Genomic DNA, 16,601 nt, shown 5'->3' on the forward strand with positions numbered 1-16,601 from the left:
TGCAAATGGGTGACTCACCATGAAGTATGGGAAATCAAGCTGCCTAATAATGCTTCTAGGTATGTGATCTCTGCCTCTGGAATAAGCCCAGATCTATGTTTCAGTCTGGGATCTAATTGGAAATTATGACCTTTACAGCTACCTCAGTGGCAGTGTCTGAGCAAGTTAGGGGATGGACACATAATTCTAGTGGATAAGCAAGTGTGTTTGGAAGGTGAACTTTTCGGATATAGTCTGACAGGAAGGAGGTTATTCCGAGGTAAGGATGGTTGCGTAAAATTGATGGCATCACTAGAGTCAGATGTGTATATACAAACACTAAACAATGTATGGTTTTCTAGCCAGTGACAGAAAAGATTAGTAAAGGTATATGTTGAGTTTTTGAAAGGATGGCTTAAATTGATACCTCATAGACTTGTGGAGTTGGAAAAGGTGGAGGACGTATAATACATAAAACTGATGTGGATAGGAGTTACAGGTTTTAGAAACTGTATATAATCGAGAAAAGCAGGTGTTTGAGTAAGTACACCGAACCTTAAAAATATGTGGTGTAGGAGGTGCAGTAAATCAAGAGATTACAGATCAACCATACCTTACCACTATAGGATGCCTCATAGTATTGCATTAAGGCATGGGATCTGTTAATCTCCCCGATTACAAGCAAGAGGAACTGGGTGGAGGAAATCCCCTGCACCTAAAGCACGGAAGAGCCCATCTATGTGACAAAGGTTTACTGTTTATTCAAGATCATCAACAGGGATTAAGAAATGGACAATACGGCATTCTCCAATACACTCTCGGCGATCTCAGGCCTGTCGCCCATGTTGAGGCTGTGTGATGTCACAAAAACAAATATACATAAAAAAACCTATTGTGGAACAGTATTGGTTAATAAGGTAGACTAAATATGCTATGTATAGGGGATTAGTACAATGATTGGGTAAAACATATCTGTTGGCTCCTCCTGTGGCCACCTCCTAAATGTTGCAACTACAAATATTTAATGTTAGTGTGCTGTGCTTGGGTGGTGCAGCAATGTGTGCGCTTAGCGAGGAAGCTGGATAGGAATTGGTCGAAGAGGGTCTTCTCAGCCTTGGAGCTTTTAACAGTTATCAGGCCCCGTGCAACTATTCAAGGTGGTGAGAACCGCCCCGAAGGTGCTGCATCTTCCCAGAATTTTACCATCTCCTGTCCTTTAGGCCCTGAGACAGAACATTCGCTTTTGAGCCTGATGAGGATTTTCAGCTTGCACCCTTGCAAGTGTCCTATCTCTTCTGTTAACTTGAAACTTTCCCCCTCTCTTTGTTCTTGGCAAGGCTGTTTACAATGGCTGCACTGACAGCCTGATATGCACATCTCAGCAAAGTCAGCATGTCATGTCTCCTGTTGTGCTCTTGATCCCTTCTAATGCCTTCTCATTCTCATGCAGCTGTGACATCCATCTTTGTTTTAATGGACGTGTATGTTAATTGTGTTAAGCATCAGCAAGCAGTTCATATGTATTCTTGTGAAACTTGCGGTTACTGCATGGCAAGAGTGTGTCTGTCCTCTATCTAAGTGAAGCAGTATACTAGAACGAGACAACTGACTACCCGGCTCAATGTCGATGCAGGCCAGGTTTGGTGATCGATCGATCGATACCAATCCTTTTGAAAAGAATATTCGAGCTTGGTATTGCTATATTGATGATATCTTTATGATCTGGCGCGGCTGAATGGAAGAATTAGAGTCCTTTGAAATCTCGTTGAACCAGCGTGAGGTGTCCTTGAACTTCACTTGTGAAGCTAACAACACAAACATTTCTTTTCTGGATCTGTTGATATATCACAGACCAAATAATCGAATTGGCACCAGTTTATACAAGAAACCAACACAAAGAAAACACCTTGATCCACTTTGGTAGCTTTCATCCGCAATCACTAAAAGAAAATTTACCTTCAGGCCGATTTTTATGTATCAGGCGTAACTGTTCGGAGAAACAAGACTTCAAAACTCATAGTGAGCTAATGAAAAACAATCTAAAATTAAGAGGATATCCCCCTCATACCATCAGAAGATCCTATAAAAGGGCGGCCAACACTCAGAGGATTGATTGCCTCACCAAACAAGATAGCACCAAACTGGACAAAATAACTTGTGTAACATCATTCACTCCTGTGAGTAACGACCTGAGAAAGACCATCTTGAAGAATTGGAAGATGATTAACACCGAGTCCTTTTCCATTCTTCCCCCCCGTTTTGCTTTCAAACGGTTACAAAATATTGGAGACAAACTGGTACACACATATCCGAGATTGCCCACTAACTCACCCACACAATCGACACTCTGGAGTCTCCCCCCAGTTGTGGGCCACTATAAATGTGGTAAATGTTTTATGTGTAATTTCACCAAAAACACTAAGACTTTTGATTTGAAAACTGTGGTTTGGAAACTAAATGCCTTCACCAATTGTACAACAAAAAGGGCCATTTATTGCATAATTTGCCCATGTGGTCTTGTATATATCGGAAAAACTAAAAGAACTGTGCGGACCAGAATAGGAGAACATCGGTCCTGCATAAAAAATGGCATAAAAGACAAACCGCTAGTGGAACACTCCCAAAAAATGAAACATTCTCACAATCACATACTATGGTATGTGTTACAAACCGTAGATGCACACCCCCGTGGGGGAGACAGGGACTTAAAATTGCCAAAGTTGGAACAAAAATGGATCCACAAACTGGATTCTGTGAAATGTGGATTAAATCTACATATAGAGTGGAATCTTTTTGTCCACAAATAAAACTCTCCTGTTCTGAACCAATAGGGAATTAATATAGACAATCTGTTCCCCTCTCTTAAAAGAGACTGAGGTATGCCCATCTCACTGTACCTTGTTTTGGGATAGAGCAATTTACATTCTAATTCCTATAGTGGGAAACCATTCTTCCGGACATTTAACAATGGCCGCCATGTTAGATCACAATTACTTACCGCGTACATCTTGTCACGATGATGCCAATACGCAGCATATTAGAACTACAAGGCAGGTCATGTGATCGAGTAGCGATCGTTTGTACCTGCACACCTATTTTGAAACGCTGCAACCGTGCCTGAATAGAAGTAAGTGCATCCGTGTTATATAATCATTACCTCACTCAGGGAGTTTTTCATTATACGGCTTCACTTTATGTCGTTTCCTTGAATTTATTTCCACAGAACGCTCGAATTAGAAGAGCAGTTGGCAAGAGAACTTCACATACCAATTTGGTAACAAGAAGCATTTGTACCCACGAAAAAACACATCTGGGAACACATAGCACCACGGGCCCAGCAGGAAGGTGAAGGTAGGAGTAAATACCCACTCTCCTTTTTCCCATTATATCAATTACGCTAGTTGAAACATATGGTCACCATTCCCTTGTATATACTGTTTCCAATGCAGCTCGATATGGTGCCGGCTGACATTTGATGCATTCCTTTGTCACTATGGACACATCCGTTGCAGTAAAAATAGATACCGCCCCCATACTTCTTGGAGGGTCGTCTTTGAGGAAATATGAAGGTATGATTATGGTTAGAAACCACCACTACACAGATACACATATAAGTTATTGTTTCTTGTGGATTACATTAAACGTATGTATGCTCCACAGTTTGGAGTATATAATCAGCCATTTTTTTACTTGAATATAATGAAATTACTTTTAGCTGAACTAAAGAAGAAAAATAGATTAGGACAAGCAAATCGCGTCCAAATAATACCAAGTGGTATATCTATTATTGAATATCGATATATCTATGATGCACATGTAACAATGAGTGAAATGGTTGGAAATATTAAGAAAGATGAGGCAGTATTTTTAAATGATCATCCGTAATGAAGTTGGTTTTTAAAAATGATATATTTGTTTTTCTGTTTAGATACACTGGCTAATATAAAGCATTCCTTGTGAAATACATGACATCAAACACCAGTTGTCTTTTGGGTGTCCTGATGAAAGCCTTAGTTTAATGACTAGACATCCATGCGACAACAAGCTTACTCATATCATCTTGCGGTTTGACGTATATAAGGCTGGAAACAGAGTCATTTCTGTCGACACTTTCCCCATGGGGGCTTTGTGTGTCATTTTAAACAAATACCTGCTATTGGGAGTCACTTTGTTTTACTAACACCACCTAAATGAACTTTGACAATTGCTAATATTTTAATGTTTTTGTATACAGTGTTCAACTGATTGTCGTTGTATGTTGTGATATATTGTCTTTTTAAATAACTGGACTCTTTGGTGGTCCTTGCTTTTTAGCACACATCAAAATAATAAAACGAAAAATATATTGTTGCAAAAATCTGCCTTTGTGCATATCTTGTGATATTTGTTGCTACACAGGATTTTGACCTATAGGTGCCTCATGTTAATCTAAATTTCCTGCCTACACTTGTGACATCAATAGGTAGCTTGTTTTGGGACACTTCTGTGCTGTAGGTTTGGTGATCTACAATATTGTCTTAATTATTGCTTCCACCCTCTAAGTAGGTGAGCCAGATTAGTGTGACACAAGCCACATACTCTTGAGCGGAAAAAGAACCATCCCGCTTATATACACTCATAAAGCATTTAAACATTACTGTTCTTAAATTAGTCCATACACATTTATTTATTTTTAAGACCAATTTAGAAAAATGAAAAAAGACAGAGAGCAAGATAACATATATGTGAAACAAATCAGTAATACATGATCTTCTCAATCTATTCTTAAAAACAGTATCATCTGTAGGGGGTTGATTGCATTGATGAAAACAACAATATTCACTTAAGCAGTTAAAAGATACCAGACTTCATCAATTCATATGTCTGCTGTCATATGTCGACATGTTTCAGCCTTTTTAGGAGATTAAAACACTATCCCTAGTGTCTCTACGGCCAATGGTTTTTCATGGCCTTCTTCAGGACAGACAATTTCTTTTCCAGTGATGGAAACCTCTTTCAAATACCCTGTAACCGGTTTAGCAATACCTAAATACAAACGTACACATGTTTATGAACGTCAATGGTTCATTCCCTCAAGAGATTTTCGTATATTCAAGAGATTTTCATATATGCTAAATACATCATGCTCTTACTATAATCCTACTGTTTTTACATATATTTTATCCAAACAGTATACAAGAGTAACATCTTTCTAAACATATATATATATATATATATCACCAAAACTTTACTTACATCCTGGATGGACATGAGCTCAAAAATGGCTCATTCATAGCCATGACAGTTCATTATTCCTATCGCCGAGTATTCACAGATCAACTCTGGTTTATTCAGGCATCCCAGACTGAGTTTGGAACCTGTTTTATATAATAAACAAGGAGACCGTATCCTTATTTAATTCATTTTGAACACCATTCAAAATTGCTTTACTAATGGCCATTAAATCTTAGCTCTATTTACTTAGCAACATTGTGCACAAAATTCCTGCTTCTTCATGCCTATTCTCATAATAGTTTTATTCTTAGAAGAGGCCTCATGGTTTTGAGAATTGCAGCCAAACAAATTGCTGTCAAACAACACCAATGCAACTCCAATGGAACAAACACTTACTTTATTCCTGCTTGTTATTAACCTTTGTCAACCACAGCCTTTTGTGAAATCAGCTGCATTCATTCATAGGTGACAGCCCTTCCACCCGCCACAAATTGCGTGTGAGGGTCTGCTTCAATCGAATGCCTATGAAAACACACAGACAAAACTGGGCCTTAGGATGTTTTTACTAGGCACCTTAATGATGCACTGTTTCTGGTATTATTTGATATAGCATAATTCCAGCACTCAAAAAGCACTCATTGCCTAACACCATAAATTCTAGCATTTAGTTAAAAAGCATAAATGTGGGGGAAGCTACTTTTACAAGCCTTTCTACAAAATTCGGATGGGTATCCTTAACTAGTGTAACTTAATCTTTTCAGAAGCGCGAAAGCTGCATCTCTGACCTTGGCTGCAGTGGGCCCTCACTCATAACAACGAAAAATGGGCAACGAGCAACATTGTTCCGCTCTAAACACGGCTTACCTTATTTCTGTGTAAACTCTGTGATCCGATTGGTCGCGTTGCAGCGGTCGAGTGCCGCTTACATGATCACCGGTCTTTTTAAACTGGTCCCTGTGATTACGTGATCAGTCACATGAGCGGGACAGAAGAGAATAATTTAAAGGAGCAGCAGAAGATTTTTTTAAAGTTCGGACAAACAGTCAATGATAGCGTGACAAAGTGAAGTCATGGTGGCGAACCTGTATTCAACAGGGGCCCAAGTACCAAAAACAACACCACAAAGTCAAAATAATATGGGTCACAAGGCCTTTGTTTGTGCTATGGTATATACCGGAACCTGATACCGTGCGTGCCTAACATGTGAGGGGATGACACTACGCCTCACTTTTCTTCATGTGGTTAGATGTTGTATCCACCTTACGCAAGGGTAACAAGGGAGTTCCATTCAACAGCTGTGTTAAGACCCATAGTGGCTGTGTTGAGGGAGTATATCCACCGTTGTTCACTGAGACCAAGTAGCATTTCTCTATTCCCCCCTCTCTCTGTTGCCGGGATCGTTTGTAACACAAACCAAAAGATGTCAGTGTTTTTGTGTTTTTTTTATTTCATAATGTGCAACTAGAGGTTTATTAGGCACCTTATTCTTCAGACAAGATTTATGCTTGCAGATGCGTTGTTTGATGCACCTCTTGGTTTGTCCTATATAAATAAAATTACAAGGGCATTTTATTCCGTAAATGACCTATGATGATCCGCAGTTGGTGAAAAGTGGAACACCCAATCCTTTCCATCAAGGTCAATTGATTTAAGGTTGCTTGTAAGAGGGCACACTATGCATTTGCCGCATTTAAAATGGCCAATGACCGGCAGCAGATACCAGAGTGGTCTGGTTGGGTCTTATCTCTTTTTTGGGGTAAGTGTGAACCACCAAGTCTCTGATGTTCCTTTGTCGCTTAAACACAAACCGCGTGTCGTTGGTTCAAAATCTGGGGTTTGTAATATATGCCAATTCTTCTTGATGGTCCGTCTTAGTTTATTACTAATAGGGATGAACGTGGTCATACAGGTCATTTTATCCTGTTGTACCCTAGGTTCTAGATGTAGACATCTATCTCTGTTTGAATGTTGCGCTCGCTTGAAGGCTGCGTGTACTACTTTTTTAGGATAGCCTCTGCTTTTAAGCTTTTCTTTCATATAATCAACGATATTTGAACAATTTCTCCTGATACGCAAAAATTGCCCAATTGGGAGATTTTCGCGCAGGGCCAGCGGATGGAAGCTATTGAATAGGAGAAGTGTGTTTCTTATCTGTGGGTTTACGAAACAGAGTTGTAGACAACTGTCCACTATCGGATTTGCGAATTAATAAATCGAGGAACGCAATAGACGAAGGATCCGAAGCCATGGTGAATTTTATATACTCGTTCTGATTATTAAGCCACATTAAGAAGTCTTGCAACATAGTTACGTCGCCCTTCCAAATCATAAACACATCGTCTATATAATGATACCATTGTCCTATCTGTTCTTTAAACGGGTTGTTGGTATGATATATAGAGGTACCTTCGTAGTAGTCCATATACAAGTTTGCAAGATCGGGGGCAAAAGTTGCCCCCATACTTGTTCCATGAATTTGAAGGAAAAAAAAAACCTGTTGCATAGAAAGACATTTTCTGTGAGTGCTAAACAAATGCTCTCGAGAATAACAGCTGTGGGGACTAGCTCGAGAGTCAATGTTTGTTGGTTCAGAAATTCTTCCATGATTCTCAGACACTCTCCTTGTGGTATACTCGTGTATAAAGCCGTTACATCTAAAGTGACGAGGATCTAATTGTTTTGACAGGGGAGGTCATTGATGATGTTTACCATACTAGTTCTGTCTTTTACAAAAGACTTCATGATTCTGATGAAAGGTCTCAGGAACCAGTCTGAATACACTGAAAGGGGCTCTAGAACAGAGTTGATTGCAGACACAATGGGTCTGCCTGAAGGTGAAACTGCATTTGTGCGAACTTTGGGTAATAAATAAAAAGCTGGTATGGTAGGATCGGTTTTAACCAGAAACGCGTGTTCATCTTTTTCTATCCAGCCTTCAGACAGGGCATGATCCATCAGGCTCTTAATTTCATCTTTAAGGCGTGATGTGGGATCTCTGTTCTCCCGTCTTGAGACACTGACACCCCTAAAACATTTTGGGAGATTACCTTTGCATAGGTAACTCTATCTAAGTGAGTCATAAGAATGTTCTTCATGTCTGCAAATGATTTACTCTAAGTACCCGCGTAACCTCATGCAGGGATGCCTACGTGCTTCAAGTCTAACCCATCTCTGTCTAAGTGTTTCAGTCATGATATTATTGGCTGTCTACGAGGTTACAGTCAGTCGAGTTGCTGTATCAAATGCAGGTGTATCTCTTCAACTACGTCATTGGGATAGGTAAGTGAATAGCATTTCTCACATCTGTGATACATCGGGGATAGGTGCAATGAGAGCCACGTTTAGGTCTCTCGCTTCAATATTTTTTTTCTGTTGGCAGGGTAAACATGGTGTTGTGTGAAATGCTGCTGCTGTTCCAGAGCCATTGTAACAAATGTCCCTCCAGCCCTGATGTAAGCCCCTCCATTGCCCTAATAGAAGTTCAGTAGGTGTTACTCACCGGTATGGGGAGTGCGTAAAAAACAGACAGGTCCTCTTGTCATGGGAATTTGCTTGAAGAGCTCGGGTTGGAGCCTCCACCCGAGCCTCCTCTCTGTGAGGGAATGAACTCTTTAAACTGATATGACCACCTGCTGAACTATACAGACAAGGGGACCGATCAATCAAAAGAGCGGGGAGAACACACCGCCATGGACCCAGCTGTAAAGAAAAGGCAAGAGATGAATATTCTATCGGATTCAACCCTGGCTTTCCCCAAGACTATCACCCTTGATAGAGTACCTGAGTGAGTTCCCCTTAAGCCACAAAAAAGGATATGGAGCAACCTATAAAGCAGATGAGACTTTAGATACTAGCTAAATGTGAAAACTGCCCAATGATGGTAATCAAGGAAATATACTTTACCACTGGTGGAGGTAAGAGTAGTGCAAAGAATCCTGGGCAAAAACAAAAGTATAAAACAAAAAAAAAGAAAGGTTAGTAGGGTAGCTATCCCCGGACGGAATGGTGCACCACAGCAAAGCGTTCCAAAATGCACTTTAGAAATGAAGCAATGTTATCCAAAGATGAGGTAACAGTTCGATGAAGACAGGATTCCAAAATGAAGAATTGTTCTTACCAGTGTTATTCCCCAGAAGAACACAAGCACTGTGAGGAATGGGTTCAAGAGTCCGTGGCCAAGTGAGAGATGGTATTCATACAGGAAGTAGCAGTAGCAAAGTCTTAAACAGGGGTCCAGGAGCAGGCAAAAGGTCAGGTACATGGGCGGTCAGCAAACACAACAAAATCACAATCCAGGAGTCCAGGAGCAGGCAAGGGGTCTGGTACACGGAGGGTCAGCAAACAAAACCAAGACAGGATCAGGAATTAGGAGTCCGTGTGCAGGCAAGATCGGTACACGGGCGGACAGCAAACAATACCAAGGTAGAATCAAGATTTAGGAGTCCGTGTGCAGGCAAGGTCGGTACACGGAGAAAACAGGAGACTTACGGAATTAAGGTACAGAAAGTAGCACTTCAGAAAATGCCAGTTGTAACTATAAACAGAAGCGGCGTTCTGAAAACCACTGTGGTTTAAATACAACAAGGAGGCGGAACATAATTGAAAACGAGGCTCCCGTATTAATGCCGGGAACTGCAACCCATGGCAGGTTTTCTGGAAAATGTAGTTTGTTGCAGCTATTCTCCATGGCAGCTGCCACCGTGAGAAAAGAGGTGCATGACGGCGCCGTAGCCCCTTATGAAGAGCAACCACTTTCTTGTCCCTCTTTCTGGCCTTACATAGAGCTCCCCAGCTGTCCTTGTTAACGCGGGAGACTGAAGAGGCACAGGGCAGACACCGGGGAGTGTGATGAGGCGAAGGTCGGGGTGTAACAGAAGGAAACTGCGATGTTACTGAAAGAAGTGGGGCAATTGTTGAAAACTAATGATGAAGAATGTGTTTATTATAATTAATATTAATATTGGTAGATGATTTACACGCACAAATGAAAAACAGGATTGGACCGGACCATAGCACAGTGTTAGACAGAATTCCTGGTGCAAAAGAAGAACCAGCAAATGAGTGGTTCAAATTAGGGAATATTTGCAGTAGAATAGTTTTGCAGTAAGTGCAAAAGGGAGGTCTGTGAATGACCAATGACCCCCGGAGGGCACAGAGATAAGATTTGAGGGGTGAAGATTGTTATGACGATTCGTGGTATTATGTAATTGAAGGAGTTTGGGAAATCATACCAGCCCGATGTTTCACTGTGTATGAACAAGCCTGGGTGTTTATTATTTTCTTTTGGTTTCAGTGGACATTGGTTAGGGAATACCCCACCTATTGGCGCTGGTAATAAGTGTCCCTGTGCTGGGAGCTACAGAGCTTAAGCATGTGCTGTAGGACTGCTGAGACAGTAGTTTTGGAGCTCTCAGGGTTACTGGGTGAAGGCCACTTGGGCCTCCATCTTGGATCTAGATAGTTTGAACTGGACAGAACAAATGTAACTTTGTTCATGGCCAAAGTGAGTAAGGAGGCAGTGGTCCTACACCCATTGTCAGAGGAGATGGACACTAGATGTTGTCAGATCAGAGAGGTGGACCACGAAGGAAACAGAGGACGGACTGCCGTAAAAGAACAATTGGGTCTTTGTGATGTCAAATGGATGACCCAGACCATGAGGAGATTTAAGGGGTAGGTGAGTTGGAGGTAGTTTGGGTTAGATTGGGTAGCAGGCTATTTGGATGCTGTCCGTTGGTTTGCAAACCTAGTTTGAATAAGCCTTCTTGCGTTGCCCATTCTCTACCAGACTATTGAGTCTCTTATTTGATTTGCTGTGTTAGTGACCGCGGGGCACACCTTTGTCAGCGTGACTGCCAAAGAGGCGTGCTCGGCTTCTGGGCTATTGGATGCCCTTATTCCTCTTCCTCCCTGTCATGGCTTGCTCAGCCTGTTCCACTTACCTGTGAAGTGTAGCTTTGGCTTGCTTGGGTTGTGGGAAGGCCTTTGTTCAAGGAGGTTCTTTTTGGTGTTCATATTACTCCCCCTCCAATCTGTGTGTCTTTGGGGCTCGCCTGCTCTCGGATAGCTTTGAATAAAACAGGGTCATGTCAGCTCCTAGGGGAAGCGAAGTGCAGAAGGTCATAGGCAAGGATGGGGGGATAGTTATTAAACATTCTAGTTCCTCTGAAGAGGGTGGTGTGCCAGTTAGACAGAGATCTTCATTTAGTAGGTCTGAGGTGAGTCCTAGAGCTATACATAGAGTTGTGCAAGAGTCCATGGATAATGCCCTGTGAGATCTTAATAATACTCTGGCCTCTGCCTTTGACCACCTTATATTGGGTATATCTGATTTCCAAGCAGGGGGTGCTGTATTGACAGAGCTGGTTCATGTACCATAAGGGGCCCAGCAGGGCAAGTGTGCAAACGTTTCCAATAAAGGGAGTTCTCTCACAAGGTCTCTAGTCCCCAGTCGCATAGGAGATGTAGGGGCAAGAGTAGGGCAAGAGTAGGGTTGTATCCCCCTCAGGATCCTCCTCTTCCTCATCTCAGGATTTGAATTCTCAGTCTAAGAGAAGGAAGGCAAAAAAAGGACACTTTCTTGTCCCTCTTTCTGGCCTTACATAGAGCTCCCCAACTGTCCTTGTTAATGCGGGAGACTGAAGAGGCACAGGGCAGACACCGGGGAGTGTGATGAGGCGAAGGTCGGGGTGTAACAGTAGGAAACTGTGATGTTACAGAAAGAACTGGGGCAATTGTTGAAAACTAATGATGAAGAATGTGTTTATTATAATTAATATTAATATTGGTAGATGATTTACACGCACAAATGAAAAACAGGATTGGACCGGACCGTAGCACAGTGCTAGACAGAATTCCTGGTGCAAAAGAAGAACCAGCAAATGAGTGGTTCAAATTAGGGAATATTTGCAGTAGAATAGTTTTGAAGTAAGTGCAAAATGGAGGTCTGTGAATGACCAATGACCCCCGGAGGGCACAGAGATAAGATTTGAGGGGTGAAGATTGTTATGACGATTTGTGGTATTATGTAATTGAAGGAGTTTGGGAAATCATACCAGCCCGATGTTTCACTGTGTATGAACAAGCCTGGATGTTTATTATTTTCTTTTGGTTTCAGTGGACATTGGTTAGGGAATACCCCACCTATTGGCGTTGGTAATAAGTGTCCCTGTGCTGGGAGCTACGAGCTTAAGCATGTGCTGTAGGACTGCTGAGACAGTGGTTTTGGAGCTCTCTGGGTTACTGGGTGAAGGCCACTTGGGCCTCCATCTTGGATCTAGATATTTTGAACTAGACAGAACAAATGTAACTTTATTCATGGCCAAAGTGAGTAAGGAGGCAGTGGTCCTACACCCATTGTCAGAGGAGATGGACACTGGATGTTGTCAGATCAGAGAGGTGGACCAAGAAGGAAACCGAGGACGGACTGCCGTAAAAGAACAATTGGGTCTTTGTGATGTCAAATGGATGACCCAGACCATGAGGAGATTTAAGGGGTAGGTGAGTTGGAGGTAGTTTGGGTTAGATTGGGTAGCAGGCTATTTGGATGCTGTCCGTTGGTTTGCAAACCTAGTTTGAATAAGTCTTCTTGCGTTGCCCATTCTCTACCAGACTATTGAGTCTCTTATTTGATTTGCTTTGTTAGTGACCGCGGGGCACACCTTTGTCAGCGTGACTGCCAAAGAGGCGTGCTCGGCTTCTGGGCTATTGGATGCCCTTATTCCTCTCCCTCCCTGTCATGGCTTGCTCAGCCTGTTCCATTTACCTGTGAAGTGTAGCTTTGGCTTGCTTGGGTTGTGGGAAGGCCTTTGTTCAAGGAGGTTCTTTTTGGTGTTCATATTACTCCCCCTCCAATCTGTGTGTATTTGGGGCTCGCCTGCTCTCGGATAGCTTTGAATAAAACAGGGTCATGTCAGCTCCTAGGGGAAGCGAAGTGCAGAAGGCCATAGGCAAGGATGGGGGGATAGTTATTAAACATTCTAGTTCCTCTGAAGAGGGTGGTGTGCCAGTTAGACAGTGATCTTCATTTAGTAGGTCTGAGGTGAGTCCTAGAGCTATACATAGAGTTGTGCAAGAGTCCATGGATAATGCCCTGTGAGACCTTAATAATACTCTGGCCTCTGCCTTTGACCACCTTATATTGGGTATATCTGATTTCCAAGCAGGGGGTGCTATATTGCCAGAGCTGGTTCATGAACCAAAAGGGGCCCAGCAGGGCAAGTGTCCAATAAAGGGAGTTCTGTGACAAGGTCTCTAGTCGCCAGTCGCATAAGAGATGTAGGGGCAAGAGTAGGGTTGTATCCCCCTCAGGATCCTCCTCTTCCTCATCGCAGGATTTGAATTCTCAGTCTAAGAGAAGGAAGGCAAAAAAGGATGAGCCCAGAGATAAACAAAGGGTGCTCAGAGATGTGCTTGGGGAGCCTTTCTTTGATCCTCCAGATATCCTGCATCCAGGCTCGGAAGAATGACGTCCTTCAGAGTCGGAGCATTCCTTTATGAAGCATTGGGTCAGGAAACGTATGTAGAAAGATGACCGTAGTAAGTTGAAGTCAGAATTTCTGTGCCCAAGCCTTCTGGACAAAGTAGCCCTAACACCTGAAATTGACCAGTCTATGATAGTTTTTCTCACAAAATAGGGGAAGGACCATAGGATAAGTCTTTGCGGGCTTGTCAGGATAAGCTTTTGGATGTATTGGGGCCTCGCACCCAGGCGTTTGAAATGCTGGAACAAAGAGTACCATAGAGCACCCCCCCTTGATGGCACTAACGTGAGAGGTCGGATTCAAATGTGGGTTTGCCTGATCGGGAATGCCATATGGCCCTGTCCTCTGAAAGGAGGAAGGCTTTGTGAATGTGCCCAGACCCCAAGTTGGAGGATGTAGCTCCATCAGCAGCAGGGCCTAATGCCCAGGGCTTGGTGTTCAGAGATAGATTTGTTAAGGAGTTATCTTCCTTCATGCATTCCTTCACAGCACTGGGTAAGGCCCAAACTAACATACGGATGGCCTGGACCCCTTGTGTTTTTCGAGGCGTCGAAGAGGGAGAGCCCACTACTCTGGCCATCCCTTTCCAGGCTCCTCCCGTCCATCACAATTTGCCTCCAGAGGGATGTGTGCAAGGTCTTTTGCCTCCATAGGTGCACAGGACATCTTCTTCCCTCCATGCGGGAAATCATTGGAGAGGTTTCTCCAGTGGAGCATCAGGTCATTCCCACTCTGCAGCAGGTGAGCATTTTATGTTGAAGTGTTTCTTCCCAGGGAGAGCTTGGGGAAAGGTTAACTCGTTTTGCTCACTATTTGCCTACCCTGACTACAGATGTGTGGGTCCTCCAAATGGTGGTGGGAAACCACAGAGTTCCATTGTCCCCCATGTCATGTGGTTCTCCCTTTCCCTTTGGTGTTCAGTCACGATGTGCGTGATCTCATTCAGAAGGGGGCGATGGTCCAACCCTCTCACAAAGTGTACCTCTTTCTCAGTTGCATTTTCGGGTGCCAAAACCAGATGGGGGGAATTTCATCTGGTGATCAATCTCAAAGCTCTCAACTCTTTGGTGGTCTATCGTCATTCCAAGATGGCGGGCATTCACTTGTTCGGGAACTCTCTCCTTCAGGGAGACTGGACGTGCAAGATAGATTTGAAAGACACCTACTAAGTAGTCCCCATTAATCCCCCTCATCAAGAGAACCTTCAATTTAAGTGGCAGGGTTGCTGCTGGCAGTTCACCTCTCTTCTGTTTGGCCTGTCTTCCAACCCATAGTGTTTCACAAGGCTTCTGCACCCGGTAATTATGTTCCTCAGGGCAGGGAGTGTGCAGATGATATGGTACTTGGACATGTTCCTTTTGGCACAGAAATAAGTGTTACTCTTGTCTCATCTCAGTATGACGATTTTTCTCCTTCAGGATCTTGGATTTGTTATCAATCTTGAGAAGTCTATTCTCATTCCTACACAATGCATTCAATTTCTGTGCTTTGTTATAGATCCTCAGCAGTGTCAGCTGCTTCTTCTGCAGAAACTAATGAAGGGTATTAGATAAAGTTCATTCTAAGGAATGGGTTTCTCTCTCTCAGGGTCCTGGCCCGAGTAATATGGATGTTGTTGGCCTCGATTCAGGTGATTTTCCCAGCCCATTGCATTACAGGGTCCTTAAGAGTTTGAAGACCTGTCATCTCCAGAGAGGGGCTTTGTATTCTCAGGTAGTGAGGTTGTCCCGGGATCGGACCGAGGAGTTATAATTGTGGTGTCAACAAATGGAAGCCTGGAATGGGGGAGCTATCTTCAGGTCCGCTCCCGATATAGTGTTATAGTCAGATGCCAGTTTGACAGGTTGGGGAGCAAGAAAACAGGATATTCTACCAGAGGGAAGTGGTCTTTTCAAGAGCAGTCTCTTCACATCAACTGTCTGGCGCTCTTAGTGGGTTCCTTCATGGTGAAGAGCTTCTGAAAAGACAGATTGAATTGTTGCATTTTAATAACAATTGACAATATCACTGTGGTGCGATACATCAACCAGCTCACGGGGTACACAGAACAAGGGCTTAGCAGGCATAGCATGATATTTTTGTCCTTTTTGCCTCTGTTGCGGGATTATATTACAGGCAGAATGCCTACCTGGGCTGATCAACACAGTGGCGGATTGGAATTCTAGGTACCTACACCGATGGGAGCAATTGGAAACTAATATTACCTCTTCTTTCCAAACTCTGGGGTCGTTTCCACACAGATGGCTTTGCTTTTCACCTCAATTGCCAAGGCCCTCAGTTTATCAGTTGGCATAGTGATCTGGAAGCTGTGGCAGTGGATGTGTTTCTCCACGACTGGACACATCACCACCGTAAAGAGTTTCCTTCGTTCTCACTGAGTGGAAGGGTTCTGCTACAAGTGAGCAGACAGGGGACTTTGTGTGTTCTTCCAATTCCTTTTTGGCCATCACAGTTGTGATTTCCAACCCTTCTGGAACCCTTAACAGACGTTCCCAGGCTTCTCCCACATTTTCCTCTACTCATCATGGATTCAGAAGGGAGTTGCCATGAATTAATATTGCAGGATCAGCTTCCTCTCGTGGCATGGAGGGTTTCTGCGAGTCCTAGGTGTTCCCATGTCTTTCCAGAGACTCTTGTCAGGTTATCAAATACTCATGGTCTCGATCGACTGAAGTTTCCTACTCATTAGCGCGGATACGCTGGGTGGGCTAGTCCGTGGATGGGACTATCAATCTGATTTCTGCCCCTCCTGTGGAGGTAGTTAACTTCCTTGTTGCTTTGTTCAAAGAAGGAAAAACATATAGAACTATTAACAATTTTCATTCAGCCGTTTGGGCAGGACATATTTTGGTTAAGGAGAACCTGTTGTTAAGCATTTTTTAGTCAGGTAAGCATTGTGGTCCAAACGGTTTAAAGTTCTCCTAA

The sequence above is a fragment of the Ambystoma mexicanum genome, chromosome 10, assembly GCF_040938575.1.
Source record: "Ambystoma mexicanum isolate Mex_15411 chromosome 10, UKY_AmexF1_1, whole genome shotgun sequence".
NCBI classification, from domain to species: Eukaryota; Metazoa; Chordata; class Amphibia; order Caudata; family Ambystomatidae; genus Ambystoma; species Ambystoma mexicanum.